The sequence below is a fragment of the Crocodylus siamensis genome, chromosome 1 (genome assembly GCF_052110815.1).
Source record: "Crocodylus siamensis isolate JL-2025a chromosome 1, ASM5211081v1, whole genome shotgun sequence".
NCBI classification, from domain to species: Eukaryota; Metazoa; Chordata; order Crocodylia; family Crocodylidae; genus Crocodylus; species Crocodylus siamensis.
Window position 1 is genome coordinate 309,207,889 of NC_143395.1, and position 17,014 is coordinate 309,224,902.

Genomic DNA, 17,014 nt, shown 5'->3' on the forward strand with positions numbered 1-17,014 from the left:
TTTATCTCTGTCTTTGAGGGATGTTTAGCTAGTCACAAGCCTGATTGGGACGATTGTAATATCCTTATGCGAACCTTATTATCTGAAGTAGAGTGGAACCAAGTTATTTCCAAAGCCAGGGAGGAAGCACAGCGGAGGCATGAAAGGGATCCTGTCAATGTTCCTGTTCCGGCAGATGTGGTTACCCTAGCAGACCCTAGATGGGACCCTAACAATCCTGTGGATCATACCCGTCTTACCTCTTACAAAGAACTACTTATGCATGGGCTCAGGCACTCGGCTGTCCGACATAATAACTGGGCAAAGCCGTATGAAATAGTACAGGAGCCGAAGGAAAGTCCCATTGCATTCCTACAGCGCATCCGGGACGCCATTCGGCAAAATACCAATGCAGACCCTGATGATCAGGTGATGGAGACAATTATAAAGGATATTTTTACCAGCCGTGCAGCCCCTGATATAAAGAGGAAGTTACAAAAGAAGGAAGACTTAATGGGTATGTCTGTAGCACAAATCCTGGAAACTGCAAACAGGGCGTATACTCTCAGAGAAGGAGAAAAGGACAAGAGACAAGTTAGAATGCTAGTAGCAGCAGTACAGGCTGGAGTCAGAGAAAGGCCACAAGAAGAGGCAGAGGTATAAGGGGTCATGGGCGCGGGCACCTTGGCCCACAAGAAAGATGCCTGGGACAGAACCAGTGTGCCTTATGCTGGCAAGGGGGACACTGGAAGAATGAATGCCCAGAGAAAGGGAGAGACTGCACTCCTGTAATGGCAGCGGAAGGACAGGAGTAGGGATGTCAGGGGAAACGGACCACACCACCCCCGGAACCCCGAGTAAAAATGTGGGTAGGGAATTCAGAAATTGATTTTTTGATAGACTCCGGGGCAGCACGGACCGCTGTAAATCAACCTCTTCAACTTCCCGTAGCAGACTCTCTCACCATGGTGAGTGCCACGGGAAAAAAGACTCGGTGCCCAGTGTATGCTCCTGCAGAATGTGCTCTGGGAGACCGGGCTCTCTCTCACAAATTGGTCTACCTTCCAGATTGCCCAACACCCCTGCTAAGACGAGACCTGTTTTGTCGATTAGGTGCATCACTGCATTTTACCCAGGATGAAATAACCCTCACATTGCCCCCTGAAAATGCATGGATAATGACCCTCGCGGTTGAACCCTGGGCTATGAATGCTCCCCCGGAGTGGAACCAGTGGGAAGACCAGGTATACCCTTTGGTATGGGCAGAGGGGGTCCCTGGAAAGGCTGCACATCAAACCCCCATTAATATCCAACTACTGCCAGGAAAAGGTCCAGTACAAATCAAGCAGTACCCAATCAAAAGGGAAGCCAGAGAGGGACTGCAGGAGACTATAGACCGTTTCCTAAAGTATGGCATACTGCGAGAGTGTCAGTCGGCCTGGAACACTCCTATCTTGCCTGTACTAAAGCCTGATGGCACATATCGACTGGTGCAGGACCTAAGGGTGGTTAATGAATGGATTAAAACTATTCATCCCCTCATCCCAAACCCGTATACCTTGCTGGCCTCCGTAGGGGGGCAGTATAGTCATTTCTCAGTTCTTGATTTGAAAGACGCTTTCTTTACAATTCCAGTTGACCCCCCCCTCTCAGGAGATATTCTCTTTTGAATGGGAGGACAAAAAAAGGGTTAAGAAACAACTTTGTTGGACAGTATTAGCCCAGGGATTTAAGAACTCTCCTACCCTTTTCGGCCAGTCCTTAGCTAAAGACTTGGAGGAGTGGAATAATGAGCATGAAGTTCTCTTGTTACAATATGTGGATGATTTATTAATTGCTGCCATAGATTTAAACTCTTGCCTTAACGCCACGGTAAGCCTCCTAAACTTTATTGGACTTCGAGGATATCGGGTGACTCGAAATAAAGCTCAAAGTGCTCCCTGAAGTACGATACCTGGGATTTCACGTAAGACAGGGGGAGCGCCAGCTTTCAAACGAGCGAAAGGAGGCTATATGCCAGGTTCCCATCCCAAGCAACCATAAGCGGCTCAGGGCATTTCTTGGCATGGCAGGTTTTTGCAGAATATGGATCCCTGAATTTGGACTATGGGCAAAACCACTATATGACTATGTGAAAGGGGCAGACCATGACCACTTTTATTGGACTCCAGAAGCCAACAAGGCATTTAAGATACTAAAAAGGAAACTAATGGAAGCCCCCGCCCTGGGGTTACTGGACCTTTCTAAACCTTTCCAATTGTATGTGCATGAACGAAAAGGGATGGCTCTGGAAGTGCTTACTCAATTGCTGGGGGCGTGGAAACATCCCGTTGCTTATTTCTCCAGCTTGATCCAGTTGCCAAGGGAAGACCAGCGTGTTTACGAGCAGTTGCGGCAACTGCTCTAATACTGGAGGAAGCTGAAAAGTTAACGCTGGGAGGAGTCATGCAGGTGTATACCTCTCATATGGTCCAGGCTCTGCTAGACGCGAAGGGGGGTCTCTGGCTCACCCAGGCTCGGGCGGCTCGGTACCAAGCTAAGTTGTTGGAGAACCCTGAAGTGATTCTGCAGCCCTGTCCCTCCCTCAACCCGGCTACTCTCTTACCTGAAACGGAAGAACAAGAGCATGATTGTTTAGACATCATAGATGCACAGTACTCCAGCCGTGCAGACCTACAGGATCAGCCACTTCTGAATGCTGATTTTGAGTGGTACACTGATGGCAGTAGCATTGTTGTAGAAGGGCAAAGGAGGGCAGGTTATGCTGTTGTGACCCTCTATGATGTTGTTGAGGCCAAGGGTTTGCCCACCGGAACATCTGCTCAACTTGCTGAACTGGTGGCCCTGACCTGGGTGCTAGAACTGTCAAAAGGGAAATGGGTCAACATCTATACCGACTCTAGGTATGCTTTTGGAGTACTGCATGCCCATGCTGGCTTATGGAAACAAAGGGGACTGCTGACAGCTCAAGGCTCCCCAGTGAAATATGGACCCCAAATTTTCCGACTCCTGGAAGCTGTTCAACTTCCCTCGGCAGTGGCAGTAATGCACTGTAAGGCGCATCAGAAAGAGGATCAAGATGTAGCCAGGGGTAATGCCCGGGCAGACAGAGAAGCTAAAATTGCTGCCACCCTGAGGACGCCGAGACCTGCTGACATCCCTATGCATGCTCTCATTCCATCAGTGGGGGATCTCCCGGATCCCCAGTACTCATATGAAGAAAAAGAACTAGCCGACAAGCTTGGTCTCCAAGAAAAGAAGGGATGGCTCTGCTCCACGGACGGGAGGATCCTCCTACCAAAGAGCCTGACCCAGCCGGTGTTGCAACGGCTACATCAAACTACTCACGCTGGAAGAGAAGCTCTCACTCAGTTGGTGAACAAATATTTTCTAACCTCTGGACTTCGACCTCTGGCCTCCCAGATACAGGCCAGCTGTTCAATTTGTCAAAAGAATAACCCTCGACCCGGTCTCTCAGCACCTCCAGCCACTTTGGAACCTACTCCAGGCCCAGGACTGGTTTGGCAAATAGACTTTACTGAGTTCCCCCGAACTCAAGGATTTAAGTACTTCCTTGTTATAGTAGATAGATTTAGCGGATGGCCTGAAGCCTTTCCATGTCGCAATTGTACAGCCAAGACTGTAGCTCTAAAATTCGTCCGGGAAGTTATTCCCCGCTTCGGACTTCCCCAGTGGATGGAATCTGAAAATGGAACACATTTCACTTCAAAGATCATCCAAAACATCTCAGATGCCTTACAGATCCCCTGGAAACTCCATACTCCATGGCGACCACAAGCTAGTGGTGTAGTAGAATGTACAAATCAGACCCTCAAGCGTCATCTATCAAAGATCTGCCAGGAGGCCCCTCTGCGATGGCCCGATGCTTTGCCCCTTGCTCTGCTTCGTATCCGTGCCCTCCCCAAGGGAAGATTAGGGCTCAGCCCCTTTGAGATTATGTTTGGAAGGGCATGGCCTATGAACAGGATGCTGGTTCTAGCAGGGGAGTGGGAAATAGGATGTAGTATTTTGACACGGTATATGTGCTCTCTGTCTGCTGTTCTTTCTTCTCTCCATAGGTATACTAAAGACTTGCAGCCTCTTCCGCTGGATGCTCCAGTCCACTCATTACAACCAGGAGATTCTGTGCTCATTCGTACCTGGAAGAATGAGCCCCTCCAAGAGAAGTGGAAAGGACCTCACGCTGTTCTACTAGTTTCCCACACAGCAGCAAAGGTCGGCAGACACAAGAACTGGATTCATCACTCTCGTCTGAAACCGGTGCCTACTCCACCCGAGGAACAGTGGACCATCCAGCCCACTGACGACCTGGGACTAAAGTTGCTATTTAAAAGGGAAAAAGTTTAGAATTGACGGTATGAATTCTAGTTTAAGTTTCAAGACTACTGTAGCATTTTCCCTTTCCATTGTAAGCTTTCTTTTCCTGCTACCTTCTGCTGCATTCTCTTTACATGCAGGATGGGGAGGGGACCCAGCAGACTTCATTACAAACACCTACGAAGCATTGAAGGTTACTTTTGCCAGTGAGTTTAACCTATCTAACTGTTGGATATGTTCCCACATCCCTTATCACGCTGCAGGACTCCCATGGCGAGCCATTCCTAGTAACTGGTCAGATATCTCCCAGGAAGAAATAGCCATTAATATTACAAAATATCATGACTCTATCTTTAACCCCTCAGTGTACCCCTCCATACCTGGACTCGCTCCTGGGCGACCACACTTAGCTAGCAACTGTACCAAAGAGGCTCCTTTCAGTCTCTCTAATTCCTCATGGAAGCCAGAGTGGAATGACTCCTATATCCCCCAGCCTATCCACTTACGTTTAGTTCCCCCTGGGCTGCTTTGTTATACTCAAAATGAAACCACGAACCATACTTGATTCGCCGGCAATAGTTCATGCCAATATTATCTCTCTCCTGATCAAAACATATCCATGCCTTTGTATAATAGCTCTGTTTGTGACACCAGCAAAGGCTTGTTTTTCTTTACTCCAGATCAATCCAGTCGAATGCAAGAAGGGCTTAATGGAATGGTGGGAAATGGGGAAACTTTCTGGATTTGCGGTACCTCGGCCTACAAATGGCTACCTGATGGCTGGTATGGAAGTTGCTACATAGGGTTTCTTGCCCCTCCTCTTTGAGTTTTAACCCATCCCCCCCCCGGCCGCCCAAGACACCAGAGATCCCTCTATGCAACTCCGCCACCTCTTAGTGAGGGAGACCGATTTGGCATGATCCTTCTCCCGGCATATGGAGTAGGCCGGTTAGCCAAGCTGTATCGTCAATTTTCTGCGTTCCTTACAAAATTTGCTAATGACACTTTAGCTATTGAAAAGAGCCTTAACTCTGAGATTTATCAACTTCATTTATTATCTCTTCAAAACCGTCAGGCTCTAGATTATGTTTTAGCATCTCAGGGTGGAGTATGTGCTCTAATTGGGAACGAATGTTGTACTTATGTCCCAGAAAATTCCCAAGGTATTAACAAACACATTTTGTCAGCTGAACAGGCTTTTGAGCTGTGGAAAAGTCAGGAACGTGAACCCCCTGTCTTTGATTCTCTCTGGAGCTGGTTGCCCAACCTCAGAGGCCTAGGAGCGGGCATCCTTCACCTCCTGATCACCAGTGTTGTGTTGTGTTTAATTATTCTCCTCTTATTTGCGTGCTGTAACGCCCTCCTGCACAAAGTCTGTGCATCCCCCTCCCCGAGCGCTTCACTATACCCCTGCATTGAAGATCCCAATCCTCAAACACTCAATCAGTTTTTATCTTCAGAATATGAGAAAACTCAGCCAAAACTTTGTTGAGTATTCTCAAAGGGGGGAGCTGTTGGTGTCACTGGGCATAACCCTGGGTAACTCAGAGGGATGGAAGACCACGAGTGTTGAGGAAGTCCTTCTGCTCCAGGCTCAGAAGAGCCAAACCCCCCCCTTGCCCAACCTTTGTAACCCTTTCTTTGGCGCCTGCAATCTCCTGTCCTTCTGAAAAGCAGGCGAGCTAAAACTGTTATCTGTGGAATGCAAGGGCACCGCTCGGAGAGAGCAAGGAGGAGGGAAAAGGGAGAAAGAGGGGGGCCAGCTGGTGGGAAATCACTGACAGTGAAACTGACCGGGGTATAAAGATCCCTCTGTTGCAGGGTTAGGTGTGCAGGATTTGAGACCATACAGTCTCCCTGTGCCTTTTACTTGAGCTCAAATAAACTCTGTCTGCTTCTCCCCCAGTGTGTTTATTTTGCGCGACGCACACCGTGCAATGAACCCAATTGTTGCCTCCCTCGGGCACCTTGTGCCGGCAACACTCCCCACCACACAACATGCCATCAGCCCACGTGGCAAAAAACTGCTTCAGGGTTGGGCAGGGGGAAGAGAGGGGCACAGCACACCACTAACCCCCACCCCTCCCTGGGCTGCCCCCACCCCCCTGGGCTTATCTTTCTCCCAGAATCAGGGGGATTGGAGCATGCTCTTTACAGGTAGAGAGATGGAGAGAGAGGTTGCATGGGGGAGGGAGGTGGGACAGCTCTCTGGTTGGCCAGAGCACACTCTGATGATCTGGGCTCCAGAGCAGTCAGGGAAGACGGGGCTGGGTAGAGAAGCTGAGTGTGGTACCCAGCCATACAGTTGGGGTGGCGAGGATCTGCTCCGTGTCTGAACCCATCCTGTGCAGTGCCGAATTGGGGGTGCATCAATGGGCCTCCCAGTACTTTTGGGGGCCAATCTCAGAGGGGGCATGTGCCCCCCCATGCCCTCCCTACCAGTCACCTGTGTTTTTATTATGTTAAGTCATTTTGTTTAAAGTTTATTTACCATGTCACAACACAAAGCAAACCTCGATTTTGGATTACTTGCTTTTAATCCTGAAGAACAAACACTGAAAGCAACTGTATGAGGTACTTTTGCTTTGCAATTAATCAGGTGGGTCAGTATTACACTTGAGTAATGGGAGTGAAACAGAAATCAAATGTTGCAGATCTAAATAATTCCACCCTTCTACTAAGAGCAAAGTGTGAGCTGATCACCATATTTCTCTTCTCCAGTAGTTTCACAAATCATGGAGCTGGCCTTGGAAAACATAGGTAGTTTTTTCAATGACAAATAGGTTAGTGAAATTACACATCATGAAAGCAGGTGATAAACAGAGCTCTAAGATTTTCAGTAGTTTTGAATTAAATAGTATTGGATACAAACTGGTTACCTAAAATAACAAGTATTCTTCACAGGAAATTATGCTACTTTGCAGAGATTGTGAAACAGAAAGTTAGGGCATTCCAGATCTCTTATTTCAGGAGACCTGCAGGCCATTTCCACAGTAATTTTCCAGATGAGGAAGGACTTACACACACCAAGAAACCAAATAGAATGAAATGGACAAAACTTAAGTTCAGCCAAGATCTATGTACACACTTCTACGCACTTATTTCTTTTTAAGCAATGATCTCAGAAATTAACTATTTTATCTTTGATGGACATTTCTTGACCTATCAGATATTCAAATTGTTCACTCTAAATGCATTGCCAGAATAGGCCCTGGCAGAGAGAGAATTAAGTCTGTTGAAGAGTGTGCATGGCTCCAAAAAGAAAAAAAAGAAAAAAAAAACCCAGTTTCTAAATTTCCCAAATCACAGTTTTCTGCTACTTTTCTCTAGTTGCTTCTCAAAGTTGTCCTGGAGAATAAAACTGATATACAGAAAGGTCAGGTAACAACACAATACTGTGGATCTCAAGGCTCAAGACATTACACATAAACCAGTTTAAGTGATCAGAAACCAGTTGAAACCTGTAACAGAACAGGTGTTCAGTGTACATAAACCAGTTTGAAAATGGCTTTAAACCAGTTTGAGATAAACTTGGTTGAATGTAGTATCAGACTGACCTGATTTGGCTCTAACTGGTTTATACAATCTCTGTCCCAGACCCCTTGCTGGTTTAAGATAAACCAGACACCCCCAACATCCTGGCATGCTCTTGGGCTGGGCAAGACTCTCTGCTCCACAGCAGGGCTGGCCCCTGCCCGCTGCTCCTCGGCTACAGCTCCTGCAGTCTCTGCAGGCATCTGCCTGGATTCTGCTCCCCTCCCTTCCCCATTCTCTGTAAGCAGGCATTCCGGGTCCCTCACAGACACCTTATCATTAGGTAGCAGACCACATGCTGGATACCTCCAAGCTGTGGCCTATGGAACAAAGGCAGAATCAACAGATAGCTGGTAATGTCCCTCTGTTGTTTTCTTAATGGGCCAATAAACACCAAGTTAGGCATGATAGACATTCCCTGCTGGGATGGTCAGGAGCAGGGGAACCCCTTCCTAATCATAGCGTCCTGCTGGAGCCTGGTCATGCCCCCCCAGCCATATGGAAGCGAAGGGAGGGCTGCTCTAGTACCCCCATCTTCTAGCCTGAGCCACTGCAGGCATGTGCCTGCATTTCTGGAATGAAAAGGGAATGTCTATCCATCTCCAAATCAGTTCAAGCTTTGCAGGTTAGATTAACCTGTAAAAATTGAATCAATTCAGGCTTAGGCTTTTTGAATATCTGCCCTAGCCTATCTGATTGTTACAGCCATCCACAGCTCCTATTTTAAGTGAGTGTAAAATACTTAGAGCAAGCTACTCATGATAAAGCTATGGAAAATAAATGCCTGAAAATTAAATGAGCAAATTGGGCAAGTGTTTGGGCTATTCCTCAGGCTCAATCAAAAAAAAAACAAAACATCATGATGCCTATTCTTCATTATAGTCTTAGGTTTGTATGTTGTATTCCTGTCTCACAGATCTATCTATGGTCTGTAACCTTTGAATGCAAGACTGTCTTGTATGTGTTTTTTTCTGACTTGTTTGTTTAGTACATAGTACAATGCAGTGTCACTGCCATAGGCAGCCTTTAGCCTAGGACAATATAATTGTTTACTGTCACTAATAAAAATTAAATTAAACAACATTTCTGAAATGATAAAAATGTTCATAGATATTCAGTGAGCAGAAAACCTGGCACCTCACTGCTCACTCCTCTTTATTCCCTCTGTGCTGCTATGGTAACATAAAGGCATGACTGCTTCCTAGCAAAGGAAGTCCCCTTGCAGTTGGAGATCTCCAGCAAAGGCCCTCTGATGCTAGAACATGCTGTTTCTCTATTTTCCTTTGCATAGGGTTTCCATAGATGGCCTGTGTTGTTCTAGCATCACAGAATTACTGGCAGTCCTCTGGGTTTTCCTCACTCTGCTATGCCTGGAGGAAACACAGCAAATCAGACACCATACTAAATTTGTAAATTATCCAGTGTAAATTACCTTTTTTCTATTTACGCACCTAATCTGAAAATTAGTCATAGAAAATGTTTGAGGCAACTGAAATGTTCCCAGGTAATTAAGCAGGCTGTAATGTTTTGAGTGCTTTGAGATCTGCAAATGAAAGGTACCACAAAAGTGCAACACATATTATCGTTCTTTCAGCATGCCCTGGTAAAAGAGATTCAGTATAGCTTTCTATATTACTCACATTTTTTAAGTTCTTGCCTTTTGCCACAGTGGAATTAAAGCTATTATATTACATTATATTATATTATTATAATGTAAGAATAATGAGATGCAGATATGAATATTATCTTTATTAAGTTGCTTAAGAGGAAAGGCTTAGAGGATAAAGGACTGGGATTTCATCTTGGAAACTCTGGTGGGAATTTAATTTGCAGTTCAATAGCAAGATATGTTAGCTACACAATAGTAGCTTACATTAATCTGCTGGTAGAAGGGAATTATTTACTAGCTATCAAAGAAATGCCCTCCTCTTACAGGACAGAGTTCCTTTTCAGAGACAAGTTTAAACCTGTTATTATTCAAAGGTTTTCTAACACCGTAAATATAAATACCATTTGTTTGCCAAGCTTTGGCTGAAACTAAGGATGCCATAATACCTCTACCACCTGTGTGGTATTAGTGGCTGTTTGACTGCCACTACTTAAATTGAATTGTTGGGAACAGCTCGCTTACTTAAGAAATTACTTAATTGGGAAACATCTGTCTCACCGAGTGGGTGTTGCCTATATCCAGAATAGTTAATAGATGTCAAAGATGAGGCAATGCCTGTGACATGTTATGAATTTTGCATATTTGCATGTTTGTTAGATTGTCATTGTGTTAATTGGTATAAGGGATTATTTCAGGCATGTCCTGATCTACACACACAGAGGAAATCACACTCACACTTCTGATAGCCCCCATTGACCTCATTTATTGATAATTAAAGGACAGTGAGCAGAACCAATTACTTGGAAATGCATCCTCTATCCCTTCCTGATGGGCTGTATAAATTAGTTTAATCAGGTTTGAGAGGCGGGGGAGACAAAGGGCAATATTCAGATTGGTCCCTGAAGGCCACTCTTGGGAAATAGGACACATAGATTCATTTCTTCTCAGGCTGAGCAGGACCTAGGAACCAAGTCCCCTAATTCCTGAGCTAGGACTCGTACCACTTGCCCACTGTGCAAAAGATATGCACTACCAACACTGTGCTCATTACGAAAAGATTAGTCCCCTCTAATGAGGTTGACAGAGTTTAGGAAATTCCCTGCCTTGTTTCTGGATTGTAGTGGAATTTAGGTAGGAGTTAGGTGTCAGATTAAAAAAAGTAACCACCGATCTTTCCGCCATTAAATCCACCGTTCTTCCATGATTAAAATGAATCACCACTATATGTACATCTCTATATATTAATGGTGTTTCAGTCTGGGATGCTTCTGAGCATGTAAAGACCTGTGTTTAGCTCTGTATGAACCTTTAGGCTAGGGATAGACATTCAAAAAGCCTGAGCCTGAATTAATTCAATCTTTGCAAGTTAGTCTAACCTGCAAAGCTTGAACTGATTTGGATGTGGATAGACATTCCCTTTTCATTCCAGAAATACAGGCACATGTCTGCAGTGGTTTCGGCTAGAAGCCAAGGGGGCACTAGAGCTTGCTTCACAGTGGTGCTCTGAGGGGCGCATAGCCAGCCCCCTGCAGAACGCTTTGATTATTTCCCCTCCTTCCAAGCTGCCCAGCAGGGAAGGTTTATCAACCCTAACTCAGTGTTTATCAACCCATTAAGAAAACAAAGTCCCCCTCCAAGCTCTTCTTAAACAGCTTTTCCAAAGGACATTACCAGCTACCTATTGATTAGCTCCAAAAAAGCCTGTCTGCCTCTGTAGTATCCCACAGTATGGGCTGTAGCCAGCATGTGGTCTGCTAGCTAATACTGTGTGTCTGTGTAAGGCAGAGGGATGTAGAAAACAATGCCTGTTTAGCAGAGAGAAGCCAGGCAAACTCTTTGTATCTGCAAGTCTCTGCCAGAGCTGCAGCCAAGGAGCAGAGGGGAAGGGCCAGCCCTGCTGTGGAACAGAGAGCCCCGCCCAGCCGAGGCCAGAGTGCATGCTGAGATCCTAGGAGAGTCTAGTTTATCTTAAACCAGCAAGGGGTCTGGGCAGATATTCCATAAACTGGTTTGAGTCAAATCAGTTCAGTCTGATACTACATTTAACCACATTTATCTCAAACTGGTTTTAGCCATTTTCGAACTGGTTTATCTGCACTGAAAACCTGTTCTATTATAGGTTTAAACCAGTTTCTGATCAAAAACTGGTTTATGTGTAATGTCTGTCTCTAGCCCTACAGTCCAAAATGAAGATGCCAAAAAACAAACAAACAAAATTATCATGGTGCTTTGGATTTTTTTCCCCCAGAGATCTAGAATCTAATTAGGAACTGTATTAAACAACTAACCTTTTACTCCCTCTTAATCTCTCTATGCTCCATCTTCCCACCATTTGTTTTGTCTCTGAAATTATTTAGGTGAGGAGCTTTTTTATGTACAGCATTTAAGGAAATAATTACTGCAATAGGAACCTGATCATAGTTACGAGCTCTGCATATTACCATTAAAGAAATAAATAAAATATTAACACAAGTCCATACCAGGCCAATAGGTACTGAAAGATGTTATCATTAGATTGGGGTTTAGTGGTCTGTCTGAAAGGAACCATAGTGATTTCAATTTGGTTAATTCTAGACAAGTGTTCAGATCATAAAGGACATGTCTGCATGTGCAGTTAATGTGACTGAATACACTCTGATGTAATTTGAGCCAAAGTAAACTAATCTGGACGTCACCATCTACATGTGCATTTATTTAAGCACAGTAATTTACTCTGCCATTGGATAGTACTTGCATCTGATAGCACTATCTGACAATACAGTAAATTAGTGTACACTGACCTAATTTTCATGCATGTGTAGAGAGTGACACTTTACTGTGCAGTAAATTAGTCTACTGCACAGTAAAGTACAAGTGTAGACAAGCCCAGAATGATTAATTTACATTCTAGTTTAATCCAAGAGGTCAAGAAGTAAATGAGCATGAGAAACCTTCCGTCTCCTTGTAATTATTCTTCCAGGTTAATACTAACTTGGTCTTAACCTGCCCGTCAGATCTGCTTACACCGTTTATATTTGCATTTTTCTGATAAGCAGATGACGTTGGTCTCTCAGGCTGCTAATCTGGTTCCCCTCACAAGCATTCAGTTATTTTTGTAAATTTTTTGTTTGTTTTTTTACAAAATTACTGCTAAAAAGAACCTGATTGAAGTCAATAGCAAAATTTGCTTTTGACTTCAGGAGGACTTACATTTTCACCTATTTTGAAGTAAGGGCATTGCATAATTCTGGAAGTGAACAGAATTTCACAGTAGTCAACTAAAGAGCATTGTTTTGAGCAGAACCTTTTGATTTTTAAAGCTGTGCCCATGCAGAAAATAGGCAATAAATCAAAAGATAAGCAAGCATACGTCTAATTCTTTTTTTTAATCTAGGAAATCAGACAGATAAACTGCTACAAATTATTTGGGGGAAGAGAGGAAAGGCAGGAACCCTCCAAAATCTTAATGTAAAGTATGCAGAATGAGAAAAAAATAATAGAGAAGCTATAATTTAGGCATTCTTCAATATGATGCCTCTAGTTTTGCAAAAGCAGTCTACTTCTATATGTTGCTATCTTATTAAAATGTACCAGAGATTAAATGAAATTGAATGTTTATACCAACTGTTACAAGAGAAATGAATTGAAGGTATGCAGTAAACAAAGATGAGAAGTACAAACACATCCTGTATATTTGTCTGTATTTCCTTGACTCTACAGATGGCTCTTCTCCTGCTTGAACGATTTATATGTAACTGCATTTCATTTCATACAGTAGCTTTTTCTCTTATAAAATATTGATTTAAAATGTTATCACATACCTTTCTTGAACTTTGATCTTTCATACTTAGTGTTGCCTTGTTAAAATATTTAGAAGTACAATATTTTCCATGTGAACAGTAAATTTAGAACTGCCCTATGGTAAGCTTGGTTAATATACTATCCTCAGATCACAGGAGACATAGATTATACTTCATCTTTCTAGTGAAACGAATTTGTAGCAATTCCCAAACTCTAGGCAACATTTTGTGTGTACGGTAAAAACTACTTTGCTGTCTCTGCTGCCTCTACCATCCTTACATGTGCTTAGGTGAACTAACAAAAGCCTCAAAAGAGACCTCTAATGACTGGAAATGCTTTAAAATATGGCATCTTCTTCTAAGCAGTGTAATTAAAGGAGTGATTAATCAATTCAATTTGTTGTCCTTGTAGGGGAAGAAAATATTTTCTATTTACTTTGCCAAACATACAGAATGCCTCTTCACAATATTAATATAGAACTGACCTGTCATCATTAATATGAACGTACAAAATTTTAAAAAATGACAAATAATGTACAATATTAAGTAAATATAGACAAATAATGACAAATCATGTAAAATATTAAGTAAATATTAATATTAATTAAATATACGTGCTTAAGTCTGTCCTATTATACTTGCACAAATTGGGATTAATCTCAGTGGGGTCAATGGAGTTGTGCCTATTAGAAAATATACTTTAAATGGAAGAATCATGAAATTGTGGTATGCTGCTTTTCATTCATTAGGTTTTAAAAAGGAAATCCACTCCAATTGGAATATGTTTCAAATATTGTACATATGAGGCTAATTGTTGGAGCAGATACACATCCAGAGGTGAAGAAAGCAGTTGATATAGTTAATCATCCAGCAGAATTTAATTTACACTTCATAGCACAAATAATCTACTAACTAATATTGACCTGGACGTTAACTTAACCATGCTAGCTTTTCACAGGGAGAGATTGCTATATACACTGTCTAGTTTTTTTTTCCTGTGGTTTTTTCCCCTGTATTAAAAATGTAACTCAGATTCAAATTACTGTTGAATTAGTCATTTTGGACACCTATACATGTGATGAATCTCTGCTAAGCAGCACATGTTGGATCAGACTCCATTAATCAAGTTGGCTGCGAGTCTGCTGGAGGGTGCTAATTATTGCACTCCAGCAGCCTCCATGTCACTCAGTGTCCCTACACTTCAAAGTGGTGGCCAGGGTGCTTTAACTAAAGCTTGTGAAACGAGCTTTAGTTAAAGCACCCCCACCACCATTTTGAAGCATGAGATACGTATAGACAGAAGTTACATATAAACCACTACAAGTGATCAGAAACCAGTTGAAATCTGTAACACAACAGAAGTTTGGCACACATAAACTGCTTTCAGAATGACTAAAACCAGTTTGAGATGAACCTGGATGGATGTAGTATTAGACTGAACTGATTTAGTTTAAATCAGTTTAAACATTTGCCCCAGATCCCCTTCAAATTCAAGTTAACTCACAGGCCTCCAGCAACCCAGCATGCTTTGCACTGCAAACTCCCCCTCGAAGGGTGGACAAGCTAACCTTGGCTCAAGCTGTCTGCTCCAGTCAAGCAGGGAGGTGTGCTTACCTTACTGCAGGCATGTGGCTGCATTTCCAGAATTGAAAGAGAATGTCTGTTCACTTGCTTAATGATTCAATCTACACAGTTTAGACTAACCGGCAAAAATTGAATTGATTCAGCTTCAGCTACATTTGAGTGACTATACTTAGCCAAGCAGACTAGCAATGGCATTATTAATTATAACTTAAGTGATCTGCTGACATTAGGATCATAGAATCATAGAAATGTAGAGCTGGAAGGGATAGAAGATCATCTAGTCCAAAGTTCTACTCAAGGCAGGATCATCTCTATCCAAACCATCACTTACAATATTTGTCTAAAATATTCCTAAAGTTACACAAACAACCCTATTGTTCAACCACAAGACATATTACCTGAAAACACAAAAACTATCTTGACTTGCCACAGGTAAAAGACTGTCCTCCTGCTACAAGGTTCATTGATATATACTTTAGAGATCTAAGGACTCTTAAGAATTCATAGTGTCCACATATGCCAATATAGGAATGCACCATTTTGTACGATTATAAGAAACTGAAGAACAAACAAGACATTTTTTTGTTCCTTGCACAAGGTAAATGATTAACAACCTGAATAAGTTTCAAATCTCAAAAATCTGTATGCAAAGTGGCAAGGTTCAGATTCAGCTGAACAAGATGAATAAGACTTTATTCTGCAATCAGAAAGTTTAGATGTCAAGTAACCATTTTATATTGTGAAATAAAAGACTCAAGAAGAACAGCTGGGAAACTTGTTGCAATGCCTCCTATATCAAGTACATCCAAAATAAGAAACATGTTTTCATTATCGTGAATGCATGAAAATACAATAATGAAACACTGAAGTATAATCCTCAGATTAAAGTACACGCTATGTACCACAGAGCTAACCAATTGACAGCTTTTAAGTGAAGATATGCCATTCTGGTAATACTGTAATTCATTTTCCATTACACAACAGCTATGCTAATTTTAGGAAGATTATTGGGATATGAACAAACAAAAAATAAATTTCTATTGTGCAGATTTGCTGATAGAGAAGCTGACATGTATAATCTATTTCTATTTATTTTACATATTTTTATTTCCTCATTCCTTACAACTACATGAGTATTTTAGTAAGAGCAGGGCATCTGTTTCTAACGTATCAGCTTCTGGCAGGGAATATCTTTTATAGGCCAGATTTTCTGTGACACTAGTGTGGTAAGTCAATGCACATAAAAATAAAACTTTTTGTCATCTCAAGTTAAGATTCAGTACTAAGAAGCGTTAACTCTAGAGTATGTTGCTGAAGAACAGGGAACACATATCCACACTGCCACACCTACACAACTGTAGGTTAAGATTCAGTACTAAGAAGCATCAACTCTAGAGTATGTTGCTGAAGAACAGGGAACACATATCCACACTGCCACACCTACACAACTGTAGAAGTTTCCATTCTGTACATGCATGTTAGTCTGGCTGTTAGCTAAACATCTGACAAGTACATGCTAGAATTCCAAAAACATACTGAAGTACAGGCAGCACCACTACGTAAGTAATTGATTGTTCTATGATTTTTACTTTAAATGCAATCATAATTTAAATTTATATATATGTGTGTATAATATACATATATATATCTTTATATAATAGGGTCCCCCGTTTATAATGGCTATCAACACCGTGGTAATATAGGCTTTTAATAACACTACATTTAAAAGAACCCTTTATGTTCAGTAGTGGAATACACACACACACACACACACACACACACACACACACAGAGACGTGTGTGTGTGTGTGTATTCCACTACTGAACATAAAGAGTTCTTTTAAATTTAGTATTATTAAAAGCCTATATTACCACGGTGTCGATAGCCATTATAAACAGGGGACCCTATTATATAAAGAGCTACAAAAACTGTACCTGAAAGAGTTTTGCAGTTGAAAAGGAAAAGGCATATTAACAGTGGGGGAGAGAGAAACACAAAATGAAACACAATGTCAATGGCTCTGTGAATGAATGAAAAAGGATCAGACATCCCAGACTGTCCCAAAGTCAGAATTAATTGCCTATCTCACTGAGCTTAGCCACCGCTGGATGCCTGACGTCATATAAGTGGCAACAGAGGTTCCTGCACAGGGATCTGACAGAAGAAAGAATGTGCTCTTTGTACAGTTTA

The 17,014-nt window shown here is 42.4% G+C and overlaps 1 protein-coding gene across 1 annotated transcript in view; it reads right to left on the reverse strand.

Moving 5' to 3' along the window:
* The window catches only part of MYO16 (myosin XVI), a 545,578-nt gene that overhangs the window by 67,105 nt on the left and 461,459 nt on the right, over window positions 1–17,014 (reverse strand). The gene's annotated exons all lie outside the window — the stretch shown is intronic.